The 24913-nt window shown below is 40.3% G+C and overlaps 1 protein-coding gene across 1 annotated transcript in view; it reads left to right on the top strand.

Moving 5' to 3' along the window:
• LOC116162024 (TWiK family of potassium channels protein 7-like) overlaps window positions 1–24360 on the top strand; it is a 164669-nt gene extending 140309 nt beyond the window's left edge. The window contains exon 4 of the mRNA XM_031475541.1: window positions 21521–24360. The gene's annotated coding sequence lies outside the window, so the exon portion shown is untranslated. The remainder of the gene's footprint in view (window positions 1–21520) is intronic.
• The last annotated feature ends 553 nt before the right edge of the window (window positions 24361–24913 follow it).

Below are 24913 nucleotides of genomic sequence, written 5' to 3'. Positions count from 1 at the left end.
CCTCTATCTCATTTCCGCTTCACTTGCATCTTTAAGTATTCCTCGACCTCACTTTGAGTTGACCTCTACCGTACTTCAACTTCGATCCCTTTAAATTGACCTCACCCCACCCTTTACTGGACTTTAACTAGACCTCACTTTGGCTACACCTCCACTTCAGCTCGGTTTTACCTAACCTCGATTTTGTACCCCGCCTCACGTTGACATGACTAATTTGATTTCACTCCTTAACCTCACGTGCACGGCATTTTCACTTATTTTACCTTATCACGACCTCGCTCTATCTTCATCTTAAGCTGAACTAAATCTTGTCCTCGCCACGACCTCACGTCGACCTCACCTCGACCTGACATCGAAAAAAAGGATATGTTGAACGCAAATCCTGTAAGTAGCAGGTGAACGAATTAAGATAACGAAACAATGTACAAGCGAAAACGAAACAGGTGGAACGTAAGGTAATTTGGATGTTAATCAAACCTTCCCCTTTCTTCCGTTCGCATCCTTTCCCGCATTCAATATACAGGAGAATGAGAACGTTATAGTTTATATTGCCGTTCGTTTCGCACTTTGAATATTTGATTCTCCTTATACTTTATGAATTCAATATTAGATTTGCGAAAAGCTTGCGCTACCAAAATGTATTCGCCCATTATTTTTAACGCCCCGGGCGTTAAAAGTTTTACTGCATTCCAATTCGCTTCGAACAGACAAGAATAAAATTGGACCCAGGTGACGGTCCCCAGTCTGGTAGCCACCGAACTTTGCCTCAATACCGGATTTCACGAAAAAACGTGAGTACCTGCCCGAATTGACATACCGTTAATCAAGCAAAGTGGACTCCCGCCCTGATGTATATGTGTCCAGTAATCATCTGTAATCAAACGGGCGTTTGTTATTTTCGTGCGTGACGGCTCTATCAGTAGCTCTCGGCAAATTTGTTTTGATGAAACGTTTCGGAAACGTATTTTGTTTAACGTTTAAATGTGTAATTTTACGCCCTTGTTGTTTGAATAAGGGATGTAACGTTCAAAGTGTCCTATTTCGACGAGACCTTGTTTATTTAACGCTTGAACATTGTGGGCGAATACAAGTATCGTTTTTCAAATTAACGCGAACGTAATGGAAAAAAGAGCGGCAATTATCGAATCTTTTAGAGGCATGACATGACCGTAGAGGTTTGTTACATCTAAGTACATACACACCTGTATCAGTACCGCAGGAAGTGATTTAAATAATCGTTTATTCCCCTGTTTAAAAAAAGAAGGTGGATCAGGTTACGGAACCCTTTATTTGAACTGCCTGAACTCGTAAGGCTTTTTATTTATCCCGGTTTGGAACTGACATAGAGTGCTCTCCTAATCAGTGGATCAATTCTGTGTTTACTCACTCACTCCGCTAACTCAAATTTATCAATTTCATCAAGGCGTTCATCTAGGTCGACCGTCGGAACCGCAGTTCAATTCTCTCAACTCTCTCAACTCTGTCAACTCTCTCAACTCTCTCAACTCTCTCAACTCTCTCAACTCTCTCTCTCTCAACTCTCTCAACTCTCTCAACTCTCTCAACTCTCTCAACTCTCTCAACTCTCTCAACTCTCTCAACTCTCTCAACTCTCTCAACTCTCTCAACTCTCTCAACTCTCTCAATTCTCTCAGCTCAACTCTCAACTCTCAACTCTCAACTCTCTCAACTCTCTCAACTCTCTCAACTCTCTCAACTCTCTCAACTCTCTCAACTCTGTCAACTCTCTCAACTCTCTCAGCTCTCTCAACTCTCTCAACTCTCTCAATTCTCTCAACTCTCTCGACTCTCTCAACTCTCTCAACTCTCCCAACACCTTCAACTCTCTCAATTATCTCAGTTCTTTCAATTCTCTCAGTTCTTTCAATTCTCTCAATTCTCTCAATTCTCTCAATTCTCTCAATTCTCTCAATTCTCTCAATTCTCTCAACTCTCTCAACTCTCTCAACTCTCTCAACCCTTTTGACTCTCACAACTCTCTCAACTCTCCCAACACCTTCAACTCTCTCAATTATATCAATTCTCTCAGTTCTCTAAGTTCTTTCAATTCGCTCAATTCTTTCAATTCTCTCAACTCTCTTCTCTCAATTCTTTCAATTCTCTCAATTCTCTCAATTCTCTCAATTCTCTCAATTCTCTCAATTCTCTCAATTCTCTCAACTCTCTCAACTCTCTCAACTCTCTCAATTACTCTCACAACTCTCTCAACTCTCCTCAACTTCTCAATTATATCAATTCTCTCAATTCTCTAATTCTTTCAATTCGACTCTTCGACTCTCTCAACCTTCTCGACTCTCTCAACTCTCTCAACTCTCTCAACCCTCTCAACTCTCACAACTCTCTCAACTCTCCCAACACCTTCAACTCTCTCAATTATCTCAATTCTCTCAATTCTCTCCATTATCTCAATTCTCTGAATTCTCTGAATTCTCTCAATCCTCTCAGTTCTTTTAATTCTCTCAATTCTCTGAATTCTCTCAATTCTCTCAGTTCTTTCAATTCGCTCAATTCTTTCAATTCTCTCAATTCTTTCAATTCTCTCAACTCTCTCGACTCTCTCAACCTTCTCGACTCTCTCAACTCTCTCAACCCTCTCAACCCTCTCAACTCTCACAACTCTCTCAACTCTCCCAACACCTTCAACTCTCTCAATTATCTCAATTCTCTCAATTCTCTCCATTATCTCAATTCTCTGAATTCTCTGAATTCTCTCAATCCTCTCAGTTTTTTTAATTCTCTGAATTTTCTGAATTCTCTTAATTCTCTGAATTTTCTGAATTCTCTGAATTCTCTCAATTCTCTCAATTCTATGAATTTTCTCAATTCTCTCAGTTCTTTCAGTTCGCTCAATTCTTTCAATTCTCTCAATTCGCTCAGTTCTTTAAATTCGCTCAGTTCTTTCAATTCTCTCAATTCTCTCAATTCTCTCAATTCTCTCAATTCTCTCAATTCTCTCAATTCTCTCAATTCTCTCAATTCTCTCAATTCTCTCAATTCTTTCAATTCTCTCAATTCTCTCAATTCTCTCAATTCTCTCAATTCTCTCAATTCTCTCAATTCTCTCAACTCTCTCAACTCTCTCAGCTCTCTCAACTCTCTCAACTCTCTCAACTCTCTCAACCCCTATGACTCTCACAACTCTCTCAACTCTCCCAACACCTTCAACTCTCTCAATTATCTCAATTATCTCAATTATCTCAATTATCTCAATTATCTCAATTCTCTCCATTCTCTGAATTCTCTCAATTCTCTCAGTTCTTTCAATTCGCTGAATTCTTTCAATTCTCTCAATTCCGTCAATTTTCTCAATTCTCTCAAATCTCTCAAATTCTCTCAATTTTCTCAATTCTTTCAATTCTCTCCATTCTCTCAACTCTCTCAACACCCTCAACTCTCTTAACTCTTTCAATTCTAACAAAGCCTCAAAGTGTCTCAATTCACTCAATTGTCAATCGTCAATTTTGTTGTTGCCTACGTTTCACTAGTTTGAATTGTCTTAACCGTTTCAATTATTTTAATAGTCTGCATGTTCTCAATTGTCGCAATTGTCTCAATTGTCTCAATTGTCTCAATTGTCTCAATTGTCTCAATTGTCTAAATTGTCTCAATTGTCCCAATTGTGTCAAAAGTCTCAAATATTTCAATCTTAATTCTCAATGGTCTGAATTGTCTGAATTGTCTGAATTGTCTGAATTGTCTGAATTGTCTGAATTGTCTGAATTGTCTAAATTGTCTGAACTGTTTGAATTGTATGAATTGTATGAATTGCTTGAATTGTATGAATTGTATGAATTGTATGAATTGTATGAATTGTATGAATTGCATGAATTGCATGAATTGTATGAATTGTATGAATTGTATGAATTGTATGAATTGTCTGAATTGTCTGAATTGTCTGAATTGTCTGAATTGTCTGAATTGTCTGAATTCCCTAAAGCGTCTGAAGCGTCTAAAGCGTCTGAAGCGTCTGAACTGTCTGAAGCGTCTGAACTGTCTGAATCGTCTGAACCGTCGGAACCGTCTGAACGGTCCGAACTGTCCGAACCGTCTGAACTGGCCGAACTGTCTGATCTGTCCGAACTGTCCGAAAGGTCCCAACTGTCCGAACTGTCCGAACTCTCCAAACTGTCCGAACTGTCAACTGTCCGAACTGTCTGAACTGACCGATCTGTCCGAACTGTCCGAACCGTCCGAACTGTCTGAACTGTCCGAACTGGCCGAACTGTCCGATCTGTCCGAACTGTCCGAAAGGTCCGAACTGTCCGAACCGTTCGAACTCTCCAAACTGTCCGAACTGTCAACTGTCCGAACTGTCTGAACTGTGTACTGTCTGAACTGCCTGAACTTTCTGAACTTCCTGAACTGCCTGACTGCCTGAAATGTCTGACCTGTAGGACCTGTCGGACCTGTCTGTGTTATCTCAGCTCTCTGAGCTCTCTACTTGACTATAACCCTGGAAAGTATTTCAAAGTGATGCTCACGGGCTTTAGCTATTAGAGTTATCAGAGGTCAATAGCTCCTTTTTTGTGTTGTATTTTACATTCAAGGGTACCAAAGGTCAACGACACCTCTTTGCGGTGCCTAATTGTCATGGTAAACTTCAAAGGATGTTCGGCACTTGGCGGTGACCTTGAGAAGTAGGCCAATGTCAAACATAAGGGTCCGTTTCCCCTCTAGTGTGCCACGTGGTATCAATCGGTTGGTGTCAACGTTATCTTGCTCTCGTCCCGGCGAGAAAGATCAATGGTTGCTCGCCGTTCAAGGTCCAAAAGTTCCTCAACATCCAAAGTCTAAAAGTTGCTCGACATTCAAAGTCCAAAGTTTGCTCGCCGTGTTTGTGATGTTTAACCTTCAAATAATGACCCTTTACTCAGCGATTATAAAGCCCCCGCATTCAAGCGTATCGAATAATATGAAGTCATGGATAGCGTACGCCGAGCACTCATGCTCAACGCCAGCGATACCCCTATAGGAATATTCTACTAAATCAACTCCGTGCATAATTCGAAAGTTGCCCACGGTTCAAAGTCCAAAAGTTGCTCGACATTCAAAGTTCAAAGTTTGCTCGCCGTTCAAACTGCAAAGGTTGGTCGCCATTCATAAACCCATTTTGTGGTGTTATTTTTTATTTTTAAAGTAACCAGAGGTCAATGGCCCCAGTTTCTTGGTGATATATTTGATTTTCGAGGTCAATGACCCCTTTTTTGTGAGGGCCAGAGGGTCCCAATTTTTTTACTGAGGAAGTAGCGATTATAAATCTCCCCAAATTGAAGCATATCGAATAGCGATTACTGGGCAGTCGTGGACCGAAGCAAGGGAAGGTCTTATAGGGATAATAGGAATAGTACTATATGTAAAATTCCATGTGGTGGAATTCAGGTGAAGTCAAAGTTATCTCACTCTCCGATGACTTTCAAAACGAAATAAAAGTCTCCAAGGCTAACGATGTGATGATCTTCGAAATTGAGTTAGTGTAAAGTTCAAAAGTTGGTCGTTTTTTAAAGTTCAAAGTTTGCACGTCGTTCAAAGTCCAACGGTTGGTCGCCTTTCAAAGTCCAAAGGTTGGTTGGCATTAAAAGCCCAAACTTTGCTGTGCGTCGCGTAAAGGCCAACAGTCGGTCGCCGTTCAAAGTCCAAAGGTTGGTCGTAGTTCAACGTCCAAAGTTTTCTTAGACTCCTAGAGGCCTTTGTAAACCCTTAAAGATTAATAGTTAGTTATTAAGGACCGGGATTTACTTAGTAGGACCTTTAAGCTTCCTAAAAATTCCTTTAAATGGTCGCAAAGGCTCACCAAAGTTTTTAAAGTAACAAATCTTAAAGAATGAATAGTCTGATTGATATGGTTGTCTGAAAATCGTTTGAACCATTTGTCGTTGCCGTAAGGGTTTGTCTCTTCAACGTTAAATACGTACGAAAAAACAATACTCGTGTACAATTGCCTTGCCACCAAATGCATTTCGGAATCCTTTTAGGATCGCACGTACTCGTATTTGTGCCCCAATTTACAAATCGATAAACCGCGCACCTGCCTTTCCACTCGAGTGCATCAGATAAAGTTTTCAACCGTGAAATCTTCCGCATAGAGTGGTTTTCGCGATGCGTTGTAAAAATATCGGAGCCATTTCTTACCCTAAGTGGTAGAAGAAGAATTTCGCGAACACACTTTTTGTATCCCTGACAAATCGCCTACAACGGAATGCTTGCCGTGAGAAGTATTCGACAAACAAATTATACACGTATATGGCACAGAAAGTGCTTCAAACTTTTTTAAATTCGCCCGTCAATGTTATAAACGATCAAGGGCTTCTAACTTTTTTCGTCGGATTCCGAAAGCGATTTGACAAGCTCATACTCGGCCGCTTAAAACTTTCCCGAATTATTCAGATGCGTTATTTTTTCGACCCTTGAAACGTATTTCGGTATCGGGGGGTTATTTTGCAAGCTCGACACAAATATCCTGTTCGAGCCATTAATATCGTTTCGTGATTATTGCCGAGGGAGCCGTAAAAAAATTTGAGTTTCTACGCATAACGCACTCAATTATATCTAATCGCTTTCAATTTGCTCGTAAATGCCATTAAATGTGCGCCATTCGTCTTGGGCGCCTGCTACGGGCTCTCTTTTAAAATTACCAGAAGCGACTTATTTAATTTTGTACTTAAACTTCACGCCCGAACTACCCCAAGCATTTTCTAAATTAGTGTAGAAAATTTGAGAGGTTTTTGCTTTACTGAACGATTTGTGCAAGCGTCGGTCGTACAGATTAGTTGCGTCAAAATAACGCCATACAAGTTAGTAGTATCGAGGTTTGGATTTATCAAGGGAAACGTTTCCCCAATCCAATAAAGTGAGTGAGCCCAAACATGACTAGCGCTAACTACACGCACATAGAGGAAATGTTGCGGTGGTGCGAAATTCGTCCCACAGAGAGGGGGCCCGCTAAGTGATACAAATGAAATTGAATAATTGAGTGTTACACGACAAATCGACATCGGGATGCAGGTAAATAATAAACGAAGAATGAATAATGTAGCATTACAAATGTCTGAATAAGTAACGAGGCCCGTAAGGCGAACGTATGCCACATTTATTTTCCACTTATGATGCAAAACAGGCGCATTAAGTGGCGACAAACCCCATGTGATAACTTTATTAATTTTTATTCAAGTAAGACATACAACATACAACGCGTGTGCCTAATTAAGCTCGTGGAAAAAATTTAATTTCTGCCCTAAAGGATTAAACGGGATACAATACTAATTGAGTTATGGTTTCACGCTTTTTCTCCCTTAGTTTACGAGTTTCAATCTGACTCCCAAAGGATTACGCCCTATCAAGGAACACTTTTCCACCTGCTAGATTTACCACGGTATTGCCATACGGATTAGTTATATCAAACTAATGAACCCATACAGCTTCGTTACGTCTAGGTTCCTACGGATTTTAATATTCATTTTCTATCGGGCGTGTCATAAAAAGACCAGGTTGCTCTCTGATGTAAAAATTCTCCATCAACAATTTGTACGTCGGCTGTATTATTCAAAATCCGGGACAAATTCTCTATTTAAATGCATAAAAGAGGTAGAGAATTTACTTTTACCGCAATAATTTTTGTTCGTGCGCCCTTAACTGACCGTCCATTTTGAAAACCATGTCGCTACCGTACAGATTAATTGTGTCGCAGTAACGGTTTATGTTTTACTTAATACCACGTTTACGCTTTGGGGTTGCGAGTATTCTAAGAAATCGCGCTTTCAAGAGCTTCTAAGGGATCTCAAAAGGCTTTATCCGTCCGAGTTTAAGACCATTTAAAAATGCTTAAAAATTGCATAAAAATTCGTGTTTTACTAGAAGGCTTTATTAGGGGACGCTAAATGTGTTTAGTGAAGAGGTTTCACGAGCTCTACAGCTTCTAGAACCCATAACGGGTCTTCTCTTGAGCTTGGTAAACAAAATTCAGTCAATATCTCGATGAGTAGTCGTGACGTTACCAACCTGTACGGGATGGCTATGTGATTACCTGAAAAAATTGTAATTAAAGACCTGCTCGTTTTTTTTTCAATTGTTTAACGTGCTTGCGTTTCAATAATCTCAAATAGTTTCCTTCTGCGTTCCTCAGGCCACTGCAAATTTTCGAAATTATTCAAATTACAGGAATCGTAGATTTCTCTGCTGTTTTCGGTTCAAATTTATGACGAATTCCTGTTTTGGATCACCCTTGATTGATCCCAAGCTGTTTTTCAACCAGACACTCATTTTGTAGCACAGTTCATGTGAAAAAAATCGACTTGGCAGGTCTCGATCATGGTGTTTCTCAATGCGCCTTTGAACTATGTGCATAGCCGATCGGATCGACAGCAATAAATAACAGGAAGCAACAACGAACCGAAAAAAAAATTTAGGTCTGCGTTCGGAAGACCAAACGATTTTCCGGGAAAGATATACCAATTCTCTTTTCCTTATTTTCAGTTCGAACCGTATTGAAACTTTATACTTGAAATTTCATTATTTATTTTATACTTGTTCCAGTTTAGAAAGAATAATAAAATCCCTCAATATAAATTTCATTGGAAAAGTTTTACGAAAAGCACGGCTTATATATACGTGTTTACCTGTTTTAGCTTAACGTCTACTTCTCCCATAAATTTTTAATTCGAACGGCGATGCCGTAGAAATTTCTAGTTATTTTGATGTTAACGGTTGGCCAAATTGGTGCACGATATCGCTTAGTTGGGTAACTTTAGTCTTGAAACCGTTGTGTAAATCTGTTCAACATTCAGTTTTATGAACTCGTGTTGCTGGCCCCGCCCATTTACACGATGTGATATTAATGACCACTGATTGATTTGCGTAACGATGCGACGACAATTAACTCTCAACTGTCATGTGTACAGGAATGGGAAATTCTACCAAAAGTTATAAATCGCCTATTGGTACCTGTTTGATGCAGATTTGACATTATTTGGATTGAACTATCATGTTTTTGGGAGAGTTAGAGAAATTTAAACGTTTTTTACTAACTGGTACTTCGACTGGATCAACCTGTACGGCACTGGCATGATACGAATCGGAATTCCTATTTCGAGCTATTACAGGTGTTTTGCTAGGTTAATGAAATCATCAGTCTTGGTACAGTCGCCATTCCTTCTGCATCATTCCTCTAAATTTCAGCAAGAAACTGCATATTGTGTATTTATTGCTAACTCGGTGCGCTGTCCCCCTAAATCTAACGCTAAAATGCACATGGTCCACAACCTTTGAACATTACAATCTTAAAAATTTGCACGTAAATTATCCCTATATCCTTTATATGGATGATAAATAGAGGAGAATTTCTAATTGAATGCGCTGTTCCCCAAAACTGGTCGCGAAAGTGGATGTGGTCGACTACCTACTCCAAACATTTATTGTTAAGATTAGTCACGTTTGTATGACGTCGATTATTATACAAGATAAAACTGGGGACGGGTCTGGATGGGGGGGGGGTGTATGGAAAACCCCTCAGTAGACAGGCAGGTTCAATTACCTTTTTTCGACCACTACCTTGAAAGTACCTGTGGTAATCATGGAAAGGGTAATCGAACACTAACTTTCAAAAGAATTTTTCGAGGGGATATTCCATACCCCTCACACCCCCCGAAGCTACAATCGTCCAAAAACGTTAAATGTTAGCATCCAGGAGAGAATTTTAATGAATGGGGATTTTTGTGAAGTATTGGAATATTTCTCAAGAAAGAAACGATTTGATTGTGATTCCCTATAAACTATCACCAGTGGCCTGAAGAGAGAATGTTTTAGGAAAGAACCAGAGCTTGGTCGTGCGTTTTAAAAAACCGGTCGAGCGACGAGCGCTCTAATTGTCTCAAAAATGCTCGCGAGTATCGAGCCGTTTTGCAAAGCAGAATCGCTTGCGAGTTCCGAGCACTTCTAAAAGTGGTGCATCGCGAGCGCTCGGGAAAAGTGCTCGGGAGCGAAAAAAAAGCTTGCGAGCGAATAAAGAGCTCGCGAGCGAAAAAACCGCTCAAGAGCGAAAAAATCGCTCGAGCGCCGAGCACTTTAAGTAAACGCTCGAGTATCGAGCACCAGGCGGCCGCTTCGAAAAGTCCGCATTTTTCGCTTGGAGCGCTTTTTCAAGCGAAAGGCTCGCGAGCAGTACCGAGTTCTGGAAAGAATTGGCACTGGTGGTTCTGGGGTACACAAATTGATTTAATGTACCTGTGGTACATGAGAAAAGGCAACCTAAGCTCAATTTGCTAGGCAGCATGTCTATGGGGTTATAGAATCCCCCCCCCCCCCCGACCGCCTGGTGCCACGTTTATTTCAAAAACGTTAAACGTGAGAAGTTATTTTGCGAGTATGTGTCTATGGGGGTATAGAACCCCGAACCCCCCCCCCCCGACCACCTGGTGCTACGTTGATTCCAAAAACGTTAAACGCGAGTAGTTATACTGAGGGGATCCTGGACCACTTCAAAGTCGGTCGCCATCTGATGGTGGCCTTGGAAAATAAGTTAACGCGGCAGTGACCTTGGAAATTAGATCAAGGTGAAAAACAGTGTTACATTGAGATAACCTTAAAAATTAGGTCAAGGTGAGTCGTGCGTCACGTGAGCGGTGATCTTAGAACTTATGTCAAGGTGAAGGCTGCATGCCACGTGGATGATGACTGACAATTAGGCCAACAATTTATGTGGTGTTAAATTTAATTTTCAAAGGCATACAAGGTTATTCAAGGTCAAAGATTCCATGTCTTTCGGTACCAATTACTACGTTTTCAAGGTCATACTAGGCCAATGGCCCCATCTTTTGCGAGTATGTGTCTATGGGGTATAGAATACCCTCAAGACCGCCTGGTGCTACGTTTATTTCAAAAACGTTAAACGTGAGTAGTTATACAGAAGGGATCCTGGATCAGTTCAAGGTCGCTCGCCATCCGGTGGTGACTTTGGAAATTACGCCAAGTTAACGTAACGGTGACCTTTGAAATTAATTCAAGATGAAAGTCTTGTTCCACGTGGAGGTGACCCTGGAAATTAGGTCAAGGTGAAAGTTGTGTGTTACATGGAGGTGACCTTGGAAAGGTTAAGGTGAAGGCCGAAATTTAGGTCAACAATGTATGGGGTGTTAAATTACCTTTTCAAAGGCATAAAGGTCAAAAATTCAATGTCTTTCGTTGTCAAATTACGTTTTCAAGTCAAGGGCATACCTCAGGTCAATGACTCCATTTTTTGCGAAAATGTGTCTATCCCCCCAGATCGCCTGGTGCTACGTTAATTTTATAAACGTTAAACGTGTGTAGTTATACAGAAGGGATTCTGGAACACTTCATGGTCGTTTGCCATCTGGTGGCGACCTTAGAACGAAGTTCAAGTTAACGTGGCGGTGACGTTGGAAATTAGTCCAAGGTGAAAGTCGTGCACCACGTGGAGGTGACCCTGCAAATAAGGTCCAGGTGAAAATCGTGTGTTATATGGAGGTGACCTTGGAAATTAGGTGAAGGTAACAGTCGTATGTCGCGTGAGCGGTGATGTTGCAAACTAAGTCAAGGTGAAGTCCGCATGCCACATGGGCAGTAACCTTGAAAATTAGATCAACAATTGATGTGGTGTTAAATTACATTTTCGAGGACATGCAAGGTCAGTGAAGGTCAAAGCTTCCATGACTGAGTGTTAAATTATATTTTCAAGGGTCTCATTTGCGGTGTCAAATTGTCTTTTGAAGTTATGTAAAGTCAATGTCCTCACATTTATGTGGTGTCTAATTAATGTCAAGGTCATCCAAAGCGACTGAAATTTTGAAAGTAAATCACGGTCAATGACCTTATTTTTATATAATCTATAATGAAATTTTCAAGGGGTGCAAAGCCAATGGTCCCATGTTTGCTGTGTCAAAAAAATGCATGGTCGAGGTCGCCCAGGGCAATTGAATGTCTAATTACATTCTCAAGGTCATCCAATTTAATTTCCAAGGCCAATCTGTTCCCATTCTTGTGGTGCCATTCATTTTAAATGTTATCAGAGGTCATTGGCTCTGTATGCCCTTGAAAACGTAATAATATAAAAATGAAGTCATTGAGCTCGATTGTCCTTGAAAATTTAGTTAGATACCGCACAAATGTGACCTTGGATGAACTTGACTGTAATATTAGACACCACATAAAAGTGGAAAAGTAAACCTAATCTCAATTTGCTAAAGAGTATGTGTCTACGGAAGTATAGAATACCCCCAAACCACCTGGTGCCACTTTATTTCAAAAACGTTAAAAATGAGTAGTTATACAGAGGGAATCCTGCACCACTTCAAGGTCGTTTGCCATCTGGTGGTGACCTTGGAAAGTAGGTCAAATTAGTTCAAGGTGAAAGTCGTGCACCACGTGGAGGTGACCCTGGAAATTAGGTCAAGGTGACAGTCGTGTGTCGCGTGAGCGGTGATCTTGGAAATCAGGTCAAGGTGAAAGCCGCATGCCACATGGGCGGTGACCTTGAAAATTAGGTCAACAATTGATGTACTTAAATTGCATTTTCAAGGGCATACAAGGTCATTCAAGGTCAACGCTTCCATGACTTTCGGTGCCAATTTACATTTTCAAGGTCATACAAGGTCAATGGCCTATTTTTTGCGGTGTCAAATTATTTTTGAGGTTATAAAGGTCAATTACACATTTTTATGTGGTCTGTAATTACAGTCAAGGTCATCCAAGATCATATTTTTACGGTGTCTAATTAAATTCAAAAGGCAATGAAGGTCATTGATCTCATTTTTATATTATTATGTATACTTAATTACATTTTCAAGGACATTCAAAGCTGTCAAAATAAATGGTCGAGGTCATCCAAAGTCAATGAACTGTATAATTACATTCTCAAGGTCATCCAATTTCATTTCCAAGATCAATGGTCCCATTTTTGTGGTGACATAATTCATTTTAAATGTGATCAAAGGTCATTGACTTTGTATGCCCTTGAAAATGTAATTACACATAATATAAAAATGAGGTCATTGACCTTGATTTATTTACACACCGCCTTGGATGACCTTGACTGTAATTGGACACCACATAAAAGTGAAAACTTTGACGAAAAATAATTTAACACCGCAAAAAATGGGACCATTGGCCTTGTATGCATTTGAAAATAGAATTTATCACCGCAAGAAATGTACTTTATGACCTTGAATGATCTTGAGAGCGTAATTAGACACCACATAACAATGAAGTCTTTGATGACCTCGAACGTGTACACACCTCAAAAATGGGCCTATTGACCTTGTGTGCCCTTGAATATGTTATCTAACGCCATATCAATTGTTAACCTTATTTCCAAGGTCACCGTCGACATGGCACGCGACTTTCATCTTCATCTAATTTACAAGGTCACCTCCACGTGACACGCGACTTTTACCTTTACCTAATTTCCAAGGCCACCACCACGTAACAGCTATACAGCTCTGTGTTTGAGGGTTCTCGCTGTTCCGTTGCGAACAATCCCCTTAGCATTTGGTGGGTAGTCGTAATTAGAAACGGTGGTTCTGGTTTGGCCGAGTTTTCCCCCATATCTTTCTCTTGTTTGGTATAAGTTGCTGATGCGTAAAGGGGAAATGGGAAATACGGTAAATTTCCTTTCAGGCATCCCGACGTGTAGGCAGGCGAGGATTGCTATGGGCATATATGCCAAAAATAATCCAGCGTACAGTGTTGTTGGTCCCGTCATTTGTGCCATTTTCGTGGTTCACGTTTACTACCACCAGCGGCTGCACTCTGGCATTGTATGGAATTGTTGAGCTGCCGATCGCGGGCTGCGTGTGTCACGAGCATCCGAAACATGCGATTTTCGGGGTCACAGATGCAGTAGGGGAGAGTGTTTGGCCTTCAAACGGTTCAATAGGTGCTGGAACATAGATGGTGCATTGCGCAGATCAAAGGGCATCCGGAAGAATTAGAACAGACCTAGCAGTGAACCAGTGATACAAAGGGATATGTTTTACCTTTGGTGTTGATGTGCCAATAGTCGTTCTGTAGATCCGAGGAGGACGTAAACGATGCTTCAGTGGCACGCAACGAGTCGTCGATCCTGGGGAGGAAGTTGAGGATCTTGTATTCCTACGAACCTTTTATTCGAGAAAGAATTAGAAGGACGTAATGTTGCTTTTTATAAATTATGATGAGTGTTCGGGTGTGGAAATACTGTAAATTTCCTTTCGAGCATCCCGACGTGAATGCAGGCGAAAATTGCTATGGCAAAGGAACCAGTGGTGTTACGTAACATGACATATCTCAAACTCATCGCCGCTCCGTACGAGTTGGTCACGTCGAGGTAAAAATCAGCGTGACCAACACGGGCGTAATTACAAAAGCCCCGGAAATCCAAGGCGAAGTTTTACGTTTCACTTATATTAAGCATCAGGTGATAATACAAACTGAAGCGCGAGATAAAAGTGTAATTTGTGTAATTAACGCGCAATAACAGAGTGTAGACGTGAAATTAGTGCGGCTGTATAGTACACAAAAGGGGCCTTTATTACCTACGTAAGGCCAAGTTAATTCGCAAAACGGCTCGCAAGATCATCTCATCCCTTATTCAGGATGACGTGCAATTCTCGGAGGCGGTGTAATAAAAAGCTCGCGCAAGCATAAATTAATACGAACATTCAGAATGGCGGCCTACACAAAAAGAGGCACCTCGACCGAGAACATCGATCTGAGAACTTTTCTGTTTATTATCGGTAGATGAAGAATGAACATTGCCTAAAGTTAAATTTAGGATTATTGCTTTTCTTTTTATGAACATCGATAAATTTTGCAAGTTTAAGTGTGAACGTTGCTTGTATGGTACATATATCAACCGTGGCGTAGTGCTATTCGCACATATTTATTGCTTTATTTCCAGTTCTGCAAGAAAAACCGGTAACAACGTCCGCGCCTCCATCCTTCATCTTAATGCGGGGCATAAATAATTAATAAGGACTCCCAAGTAAATAATAAAAGAGAGCGCCGAGACGCGCAAATTTCGTTATGCCTCCGACGAAAAAAAAAACGAAAAGATGAAAGTGCGCAATTCGTCCCGCGAGACGCCAAATTTGAACTTTCGAAAGCTCAGGATACGGATAAACAGGGTGTGACGATTCGTTTTGTTATCAATGCGGCGAGGCACTTTCGACAATTTCACGGTTGGTTTGGGAGAGTGCGGAAGCTGCACGAATAGAAAAATTAAAGCGACCTGAAATGAAGCGCAAAATCATTTCTGATGTACTCGATTTCGTGAAGAGGGAACCTTTTAACTTTTCCGCGGAAGAGCGAGGGCGTTTATTTTTGTGTTTGAATTACGATTAGGTTCCCGATCGAAGCATTTCGTGCGGTCGAAACGGCGCTGTCATTAGTTTCGCCCTGTCATTTTAGTCGGAAGGTATCCGTAATGAAATTCCGTACTTTAGTGGATCTCTGCGCAAGGCGTGCGGCAATAAATTTCAAATTTGTTTAAGAACGTAGCATAAATTTGTCCTGACTGGGTCAAAATACAAATGTCAGACTCAGATTTATACCTACGTTAAACCCTAAACAGAACTTTCCGCTCTTTCGAGTCATCTTTGCATACCTCCGCTGCGGAGGACTACTGCGTTAGGGTTTCTCTAATTCTAAATTGAAGTGACTCCTCGTCCGCTTTTGTTATTCGTCCTGCTTTAGAGATGGGTTTCCACTGATAGTATGCTGACAAGACCAAAATCCAGACGCTGTGCGACAAATGTAATCTAAGAACGTTGTGCTTGTATTCCCATAGCTCATTGTTTATATAAAAATCGTCGTGTTTGCTGACACATTGCATTGCCGTACGAGTTGGTCATATCTAGATTATTGTTATATCGCTACCATATTTTTGTTAATGAATACCATCTTCAAAATCAAGTCACATGCAGTCTCTTCTCCCTTAATACTTTTTAATTGCCTAAGAAATGTATTTCAATAAATGATAGTGAAGTTCTTGTCGCATTGAAATGTTTTTTAGGCACCCAAGGCATTTTTTTGATGATCCCCTAAGGTCACCTGAAATCTCTGTTCATTTCCACTGTATTCTAGTGGCCATCTCCTCGCAATCTTGTCTTAAAATTAATCTCTCATTGTTTTCAGAATTCTCCTTAAATTCTCTGAAAGATTTGGCAACCACCACCACCATAATTGCAAGGGAAGAAAATAGAATGCCTAAATTGCCCTCCAAATTTACTTATAATAATGTATATGCATTATTTTTATATTCCTTTATTTTTTTATTTATGTATTTATTTATTTATTATCTCTCTTGTTCTGGGCCCTCAACAGGCTTTCGAACTAAATCGAATTGTGAAAGAGGCTGAAGGAGGATTGAGGGGACATGAGTACATCACGGACCTTCAAAGTCTTTAGGAGCATCCCTGTCTCCAGAATCTCCAAAAATATTGAACCTTAAGAACTTCGAAAATTGTTTGAATCGGCAGTATTTCAAATCTTGGGAGTTTTGAGAGATTTTCAAATCTTCGGTACCTTCAGCGCCAGCAGTCTTCGGAATTTTCAAGACTGAAAATCTAATGAACTCTATCAATCTACAGAACTTCCACACATTTAAGAACTCAGAATTTCGGATGTTTTTTGTAGTCCAGAATTTTCAGATATCAAAATCTTTAGAATTTTTCGAAAATTCTACAGGATCTGTACAACTTCTGGAATCATCAGAGAATATTCCCAAGATTAAGAATCCTCAAGATTTCGTTTATCGCAAAAGTCCCCGCAATCGGAATACCTGTCTTGATAAACGGTTTTTAGCGCATTGTCTCCAAAAGCATCGACTGTTCTGGAATTTGTTCGAATGTTCAAATCGTTTTCCCTCCGCTCATTCGACACTCCTCTGTAGAAGACTCACACATATTCATAATCATTAATCAAGTATAATATTTCGGATAAAGCTCAGCCAGAAATTCTCTCCCGAGATCCTTCTATTCTGCTAAATAAATACTAGTCACGGTCTTTCGCGACTACCCTGTAGAAGATTCATTTTTACACATACGCCTAATCATTAATCAATTAATTAATATTTCGGATAAAGCTCAGCCAGAACTTCTCTCCCGAGACCCTTCTATTCTGCTAAGTAATTACTGGCCACATTATTATAGCATCGACTGTTCTGGAATTTGTTCGTATGTTCAAATCGTTTTCCCGCCGCTCGTTCGAGACTCCCCTGTAGAAGACTCATTTTCGCACATTACGCATAATCAAGTATAATATTTCGGATAAAGCTCAGCCAGATTCCTTTCCCTAGACCCTTCTGTTCTGCTAAATAATTACTGGCCACCTTATTATACAGAGTGGCCCGCATAATGCTTTTTAAAGGTGTTCCTGTAGAAGGTCTTAAGTTGTTCTATACTACTCCGGCTCGTTCGACACCCCAGTAGAAAACTGATTTTCACACTTTACGCATAATCAGGTATAATATTTCGGATAAAGCTCAGCCAGATCTTCTCTCCCGAGACCCTTCTATTCTGCTAAATAATTACTGGTTACCTTATTATACAGAGTGACCCGGATAATGCTTTTTAGAGGTGTTCCTGCAGAAGGTATTAAGTTGTTCTATACTACTCCGGCCCGTTCGACACTCCCCTGTAGAAAACCCATTTTCACACTACGCATAATCAGGTATAATATTTCGGATAAAGCTCAGCCAGATCTTCTCTCTTGAGACCCTTCTATTCTGCTAAATAATTACTGGTTACCTTATTATACAGAGTGATCCACATAATGCTTTTTAGAGGTGTTCCTGCAGAAGGTCTGAAGTTGTTCTATTCTACTCCGGTATTTACCTTACGAATTAGGAAAACTGTAGGTAAGCCTAATCAGGAGTAACAGAATACTCGAAACTGATCTAAGGACATAGATGAAAAATTTTTACCTCAGCCCAGTTTCGAACACCCGACCTCCGGCTATGTACTCCAACACTCTACCACTGAGCTACACAATTTTGAAATATTCTTGAAATTACATTCTTTCAGAGTCCTCCTAAAAAAATCTTATTTTTACGATGGGATTGAACGTTGTATTAGAATCCTCATTCAACGATACTAAAATTTTATTGAATTCTTTAAAAGTCCCTTTATGTTACCTCCCAGCCTCACGGTACTATATTCCCTCCCAAAAAATTTTTAGGATCTATCACAACACTTTTTTTAAAGAAGAGTTGCTGGTAACGTATCATCGGGGGGTGTGAGGGATATGGACAACCCCCCAGTATATATTAAAGATGTTGACGGAAATTATTAATTCCGCATTTGCTGGGAGGTTTGTGGTTTTTCCGGAGCCTGCCATGGTATCTTTCTATCTTAGTGGGGTATTCCTACACCCCCACAGTCCACCCGGTGCTACGCTAACCACCGCAAAAAAATAGCTATCACATTTCTTCTAGTACTTTTTAGAAAAATTACTAGCTCCTCTTGTAAGAATAAATTAGGTAAACGTGCAACCGCCGGGGGGGGGGGGAGGTATATTTTTAATATTATGGCGGAAATTATCAAGTTATCCTTTGCCGGAATGTTTGTGACTTTTTCAAAGAAGGTCATTGAATTTTTCTTTGCTGGGGGTACTCCATAACCCCCAGGCCCCCCGGTGCTACGCTAACCCCAGGAAACGTTTATTCATCAGATCTCTACTAATGGGAACATTACTAAATCCTCTTGTAAGACAAATTGCAGTAAACGTATCACCGGGGGGTATGGGGACTATTCCATTTATTAAATATTATGATAGAAATTACCAAGTCCTCCTTTACTGGGAGGTTTATGGTTTGTTCCCCGGGGGCTTTCCCACCGTTCTCCCCGTTCCTGCAGTTTTTCTCTAACTGCCCATGTGTCCGTTTTCTAGTTTTTCGTCTTTATTTCGCTATTCTCCTCGAGGGTATTCTTGTACTTGTTGCTGTCCCTTTTGCTCTTTTATGAAGTTTTTTATCTACCTTTTCTCTTTTATATATTTATCCTCTTTGTTCCTCTTATTCATTTCATTCTTTTACTTCTCTGGCCCCTAATCCGTCCCGCCCGTCACTGTCGCTATTTGCTTCTTTCTTACTGTCCTTTTTCTTTAGTTTTTCCGTGCTCCCTCCCGTTTTTTTCTTATTTTCCACGTTGCCGTTCCGAACTCTTATTCTGTCCTTCCACCTCCTTTTATAAATAGTATTTGCCTTTGTCCTCGGTTCTTGTCTTTCATATCATTTTTGTCCCTGGTTTTCTTCTTGTTTTTTCTCTTTTTTTCGACCTTTGCTTTTCTTTCTTGTTTCTCTCGACAACCTTGTCCTTTTTGTCCCTCTTGCACCTATTCTCCCGTGTGACTATTATCCCTTTTGTCCCTCTTCTATTTCTTGTTCCTTTACTTCCTCGTCTTTTAAACCCTCTTGTTCATATTGGCCCTATTGCCCTCTTTTTCCTACATGAGCCTTTTATCTTCTCATTTCTGCTCTTCTTGTTCTTTTTGACCATTATCGTCTTACCTTTTTGTACTCGTTGTTGCTCTTGTCTCCTTTGTATCGTTAGCGCTCCTGTTTCTATTGCCTGCCTATTTCGCCTGTGCGTTTTTCTTATTCTTGTTTCCCTTTCTATTCTTCGTCTTTCTTGTCCATATTGCATTGCCCTTCTATTTCTCCTTGTCTTTCCTATCCCTATTATACGTTGTTTCCCTCTTATCTCAATTGTCCGAGTTGTTCATTTTACCCTTCTTCTTCGTCGTCCCCTCTGGACCCTTCTTGTCTTTACTGCAATTCTTGTTGGTCCGTTCTTCTTCACTTCTTGTCCTTCTGGGCCTTTTCTTACATTCTCTATTTTTCTTTTCATTCCTTTCCTATTTCACTTTTCTGTTCCTTCCAACCATCCTGTTTTTGATCTCCTTCTTTACCATTCTAGTCCCTCTCGCCCTGCTCTTTTTGTCTCTCTTGTTCTTCTTAATATTTTCGTATCCCCCTCCTGACCTCGTTCTGTCACTCTTGCCCGTACTTTGTCACTATTGCTCCTTTTATACACGTTGCTCTCCTGTTATGTTTGTCCCACTTTTTCTTCTTCTCTCTTCTGTGTCCGTCTTGTCCGTTTTCATTCCTGCTCTTGTTGTCCTCCCTCGTACCCCTCGTCTCTCGCTCCCTTTATCTTTTTTTTTTCTTATTTGGTCCTTCCCTTCTTTTCCACTTCATGTTGTCTTATTATTTCTCTTTGTCATTTTTATACCTCTTATCCTTCGTGTCTGTCTCTGTGGTCAATGAACCTTGACCTTTACCCTCTTTTTCCTCTTGCCCGTTTTGTCTTACTTCTTCCATGTCTTTCTTGTCCTTTCTGTTCTCTTTTCTGATCTTCTTGTCTGTCTTAGCACAGTCGTTCTTCTTATCCCTGTACCCTATCTTACTTCTTTGGAGAGATTCTACGTTTTTCCAACGAAATCAGTGCACAATAACGGTTCTGACTCCTCTCAACGTAGTCGGCAGCAAATTGAATAATGCGTTTGGACGTATTCCCAATAAAATCGGCGACCACACATCGTTGTTTAATGGTTCCATTACGAAAACTCTTCGTGAAAAAGTAGGGGCTCATTGAAACTGCATGAAATTCATTTCTTGGGCATCAATCTAATGAAATCCCACGTTTTTCCAACGAAATCAGTGCTCAATAGCGACTTTCGACATATCAACGGTGTCAGCACAAATTTTACTAATGCGTTTAAACGTATTGCCAATAAAATCGGCGTCTTTTAATGATTCCACTAAGACAACTTTTCGTAAAAAGATTTCAAATGCATGAAATTCATTTCTCGGATATCAATCTAATTAGATTTCACGTTTTTGCAACGAAATCAGTGATTAGTAACGGTTTTGACACCTTTTAACGTAGTCAGCACCAAAGTTAATAATCCGTTTAGACGTTTTCCCAATGAAATCGGCACCACACATGGTTTTTTAATGACATAAGTCTACACACAACATAAGTCTAATGGGACTCGACGTTTTTCCAACGAAATCAGTGCCCAATAATAATTTTGACAGCTCTCAACGTAGTCAGCAGCAAATTTACTAAATCGTTTAGACGTTTTCCCAATAAAATCGGGGCACACATCTTTAAAATCCCATAACTCGCTCTTTATCCGAAATTCTCTTACAGATTTCTCGACATTTGACCATTGAGTGTTTGGTATAAAGAGCATTCATATTTGAGGTTGGTTTACAAGACAAAAAGAAGATTAATGATCTTCTAGACCAATCAATGATACGAAAATTTCAAATCTCCCGAATCAACTTGTCAACGTACGAGTTAGTTACGTCTAAGTATAGTCCATTGATGATGCGTGAGTCGTCGAGCATGTCTCCAAATGCTTAAACAGAGCGCTAATGTTGCAGCAAGTTGTCCTAGCTCAAAAATAAAGTGACCCTTTGCTATCTAACCTTCGGAAATAGACATCCGTACAAGTTAGTAACGTCAAAATACTTTGCGATTTGGCTAATTGTTTTTTTCTGTTGCAGATATGAAAGCAAGAAAACTGCCCTGCAGCATCTTCGCCCGTACGAAAACTGCAGACGTTCTTCCAAAACCTCGTACTGGTTGTGTGAACATTTAATCCACTTAGACGTAGACGGTAGCCACTAATTTTGTAAATCGCCCACAATTTTAATCCAACGCGCAGAGATCACTTACAAAATCGTATACAGGGCGATTCTTTTCGCACGCCTCATTAAACGGTCACGAACAGGTGGATCGAAACCCGCGCCCGTTTTAAATTTCGCCCTTATCAGTAATGCTCGAAATCTGTCACGCGTAATTTGGCCCGGATCCCCGGTTTTATTATGGTCTATTCCCGACACGTTGAGGTTTTACGAACGGGAGCGTACAAGCGAGAGGACAGGGAGAAGGGAACATAAAATTTTACTTAGCATGAGTTATTGTCTTATTTTACACGATAAATGTGAATGCGGTGTTTTCTAAACGCGTCGCGGTAAATCAAAATTTGGAGTGGGCAATAAAGGCGCGCTTACGAAACGGCCGTTTTACGCGAAAGTGAGCTTCAATGCTATCGCGTTGTCCTAAAGGAGCATATGGACCGTAGTTTAAGCTTAAGGTGGACGTTAATGGCACTTACCGTATCGTAATTTGCGTTTATTGTTGCAGTTTTCCAGATATGTTGCCGATAATATCAGAAGGGCAGTCTACTGATGGAATTGCTACGTCAAGACTAAATAACTCAAATAAATTGTTCTGTACGTTGCATGAATTCATAATGGTAGATGACTGCTAGTACCGATAATTAAAACAGAAAAAAAATTGAAAAATTTTCATTTTCTAAAAATTCAAAAATTCGAGGGGAGAAAATCAAGAAACTTCAAGAAAGAAGTAAACAAGTGCGAATTTAAAAGCCATCATGATCATTTTCGTAATGCCTACAGCATATTTAATAATCCGTTACATCGTGCCATGAATCCGGCAACTGACAAAGATAATTGACAGTTAACCTCCACCCGTAAAGCGGTTTATATGCAGTAATCATCATAACTTCTGGTTTATTTACGAACGTTTCACAACTGTCATTTACAAACGAGGTCGGAATTAAAAAAAACACCTAATATCAGGCGAAAGAGAGAAAAACCAGCGTTTAACGAGTGAAAATTGTAAACGAACGATGTTAAGGAAATCTCAAATGAGTATTTATAGCGCGGATTTGTTATACGTCCCAAGGGCTCCAATTGGGGGACAAATTATTGCGCAGAGAGAACCGGCGAAATTTAGGCATCCATCATGGCCGATAAAAGTTACCGTCTTCGGGTTTTCCTACGAAATTAATTTTTATCCCCCCCTAATTTACTTGCAACGTGGAAATTTACACGCGTGGGATTAGTCCGGCCGCCGACACAAATCAAAGATGGAGACCGGGGGGTTTTCACGAGGTAAGTTATTTAAAAAAAAGGCACAAAGGAGTTGACTAATGTTTTATTCATTAAATTTCTCTACGAGCAACCACTTAAAAGTACGTCTTACGGCTTACAATGAAAAGTAGGAGAACTCCCAAACCCAATTTGCATGACCTTGCAAACTTATCGAGTTTTAATTACTATTGAATTACGTAAACTTGTGGACAAGCCGGGGACGCTAAATTAAATCGAATAGTTTGAATTGTATCTGCAGTGCTTAACGAATGAAGTGACACACTCGACGGATTTAGGGTTTTTCTCATACCGCAACTGCAAACGAATCCGTAATCCAAGTTTTGAATATTTAGACTTTACTAATCTCTACGGAAAAGAATTGGAGACCTACCACGATGGTACTAATCTCTACGGTAACATTTGACGAACACGTTTTATGAGCTCGCCAAACCAAATCCGTAGATGTAAATGGTGTATGATGTCGGATCTAGCACCCCTCCCCCAAATTTCAACGTCCCCAACTCCACATACCTGTTTCTGTTTGTTTCGTGCACGAAGAAAAGTACAGAAATATCAGAACGAAAAAAGACGTGTTCAGACGAGAACAAGAAGAAGAAACTAAGGTTTAAAGAAAGGAAATGGGTAAGAATGACAAAAATAAGACGAGGATATGAGAAAAAAATGAGGGGATGAAAATGAACCCAATAGAAGACATGAAAATGAACCCAATAGAAGACATGAAAAGGGGCGGAAATTAAGAGGAAAACTGTAAGCGGAAGGTTTTAAGGGTTTTTTAAATCTGTAAAAATAGAAAGAAAGGGGTTGCAAAGCGGAACGGTGGGACAGAAGAGGCTAAAAAGAGGAAAGAGTGATTGCTTAGAACTTCTGAAGTCTTTTGGAATTTTGATGGCGATCGGTGAAATGTGAAATTGGGAACAAAGTCGCAAGAACACAAGAAGAAGACCAGAAGAGAATGATAAAACGATCGGAAGAAGACGAGGAGAACAGAAGAACTAGATGGGAAGAAAGTGGGCGAGAGAAGGGAAGACCAAAAAATATGAGTTAGCAATACGAGAAGAAAGGATAAAAAGGGCACGTTAAACAAAAAGAAGACTGAAAGAAAACGAAAAGCAGACGACGAAGAAACAAGAGTGGGAATACAAGAAGAAAAGAAATTAATAATTGTGGTAAGGGAAAACGATAGGCACAAGGCCCGTAGATGAAATGAGGAAGACGAGTAGATGGAAAGAAGGTGGGAGACGAAAAGAAAACGCAAAGAAGACGAGAAAATATGAGATGACTTCTAGAAGATTCTTTCTTCTTTCTAAAAATCATGGCGTTTATGACCAAACCTGATAGTACACCTTAGCCTCCAGTATCCCTAACACCATGGTTTTTTGAGGAGTCGAGGAAAGAGTCTACAGGGGGAAAAGTTTTGAACCATAACGCACAACTCGGGTGGGGGGGGGGGGGGGGGCTGAGAGGTATGAAATTACCTTTCAGAAAAAAGAGAACAAATTTTCCTGCAATTGTCATAAGACCTTAATATACGAGAGAGGGGGGGGGGGATGCAATGGTATTGCTAACCCTTAAAACCATAATTTTTTGATGGAGACGAGGGAACCTGGGGGGTATAGAAGACCCCCTAGGAAAGAGAGAACAAATTCATCTGCAACTGTCATAAGACCTTTGTATACGGGAGGAGGGGGGGGGGTATTCCTTACCTCCCAGACACCCCGATTTGGTATTCTCCTTCCTTCAACGCCATAATTTTTGGAAGGAGTCGAGGGAAGAGTCCTTAGGTCTGAAACTTTTGAGGCGGAACGTACCACCGTGGATTCTGGGGGGTTTCTAATACCCTTCAAGAGAGAGAGAGAGAACAAACTTCCCTGCAACTATCATAAGACCTTCGTATACTAGGAAGTTTTCCATACCCCCTAGATCCCAGGGTTTGTTATTATTCTTGACCCTGAGTGCCATGATTTTTGGGAAGGGTCC

The sequence above is a fragment of the Photinus pyralis genome, unplaced genomic scaffold (assembly GCF_008802855.1).
Source record: "Photinus pyralis isolate 1611_PpyrPB1 unplaced genomic scaffold, Ppyr1.3 Ppyr1.4_LG10, whole genome shotgun sequence".
Classification (NCBI taxonomy): Eukaryota; Metazoa; Arthropoda; class Insecta; order Coleoptera; family Lampyridae; genus Photinus; species Photinus pyralis.
Note: the sequence above shows the minus strand (reverse complement) of the source record. Positions and strands in the feature narration are given on the sequence as shown.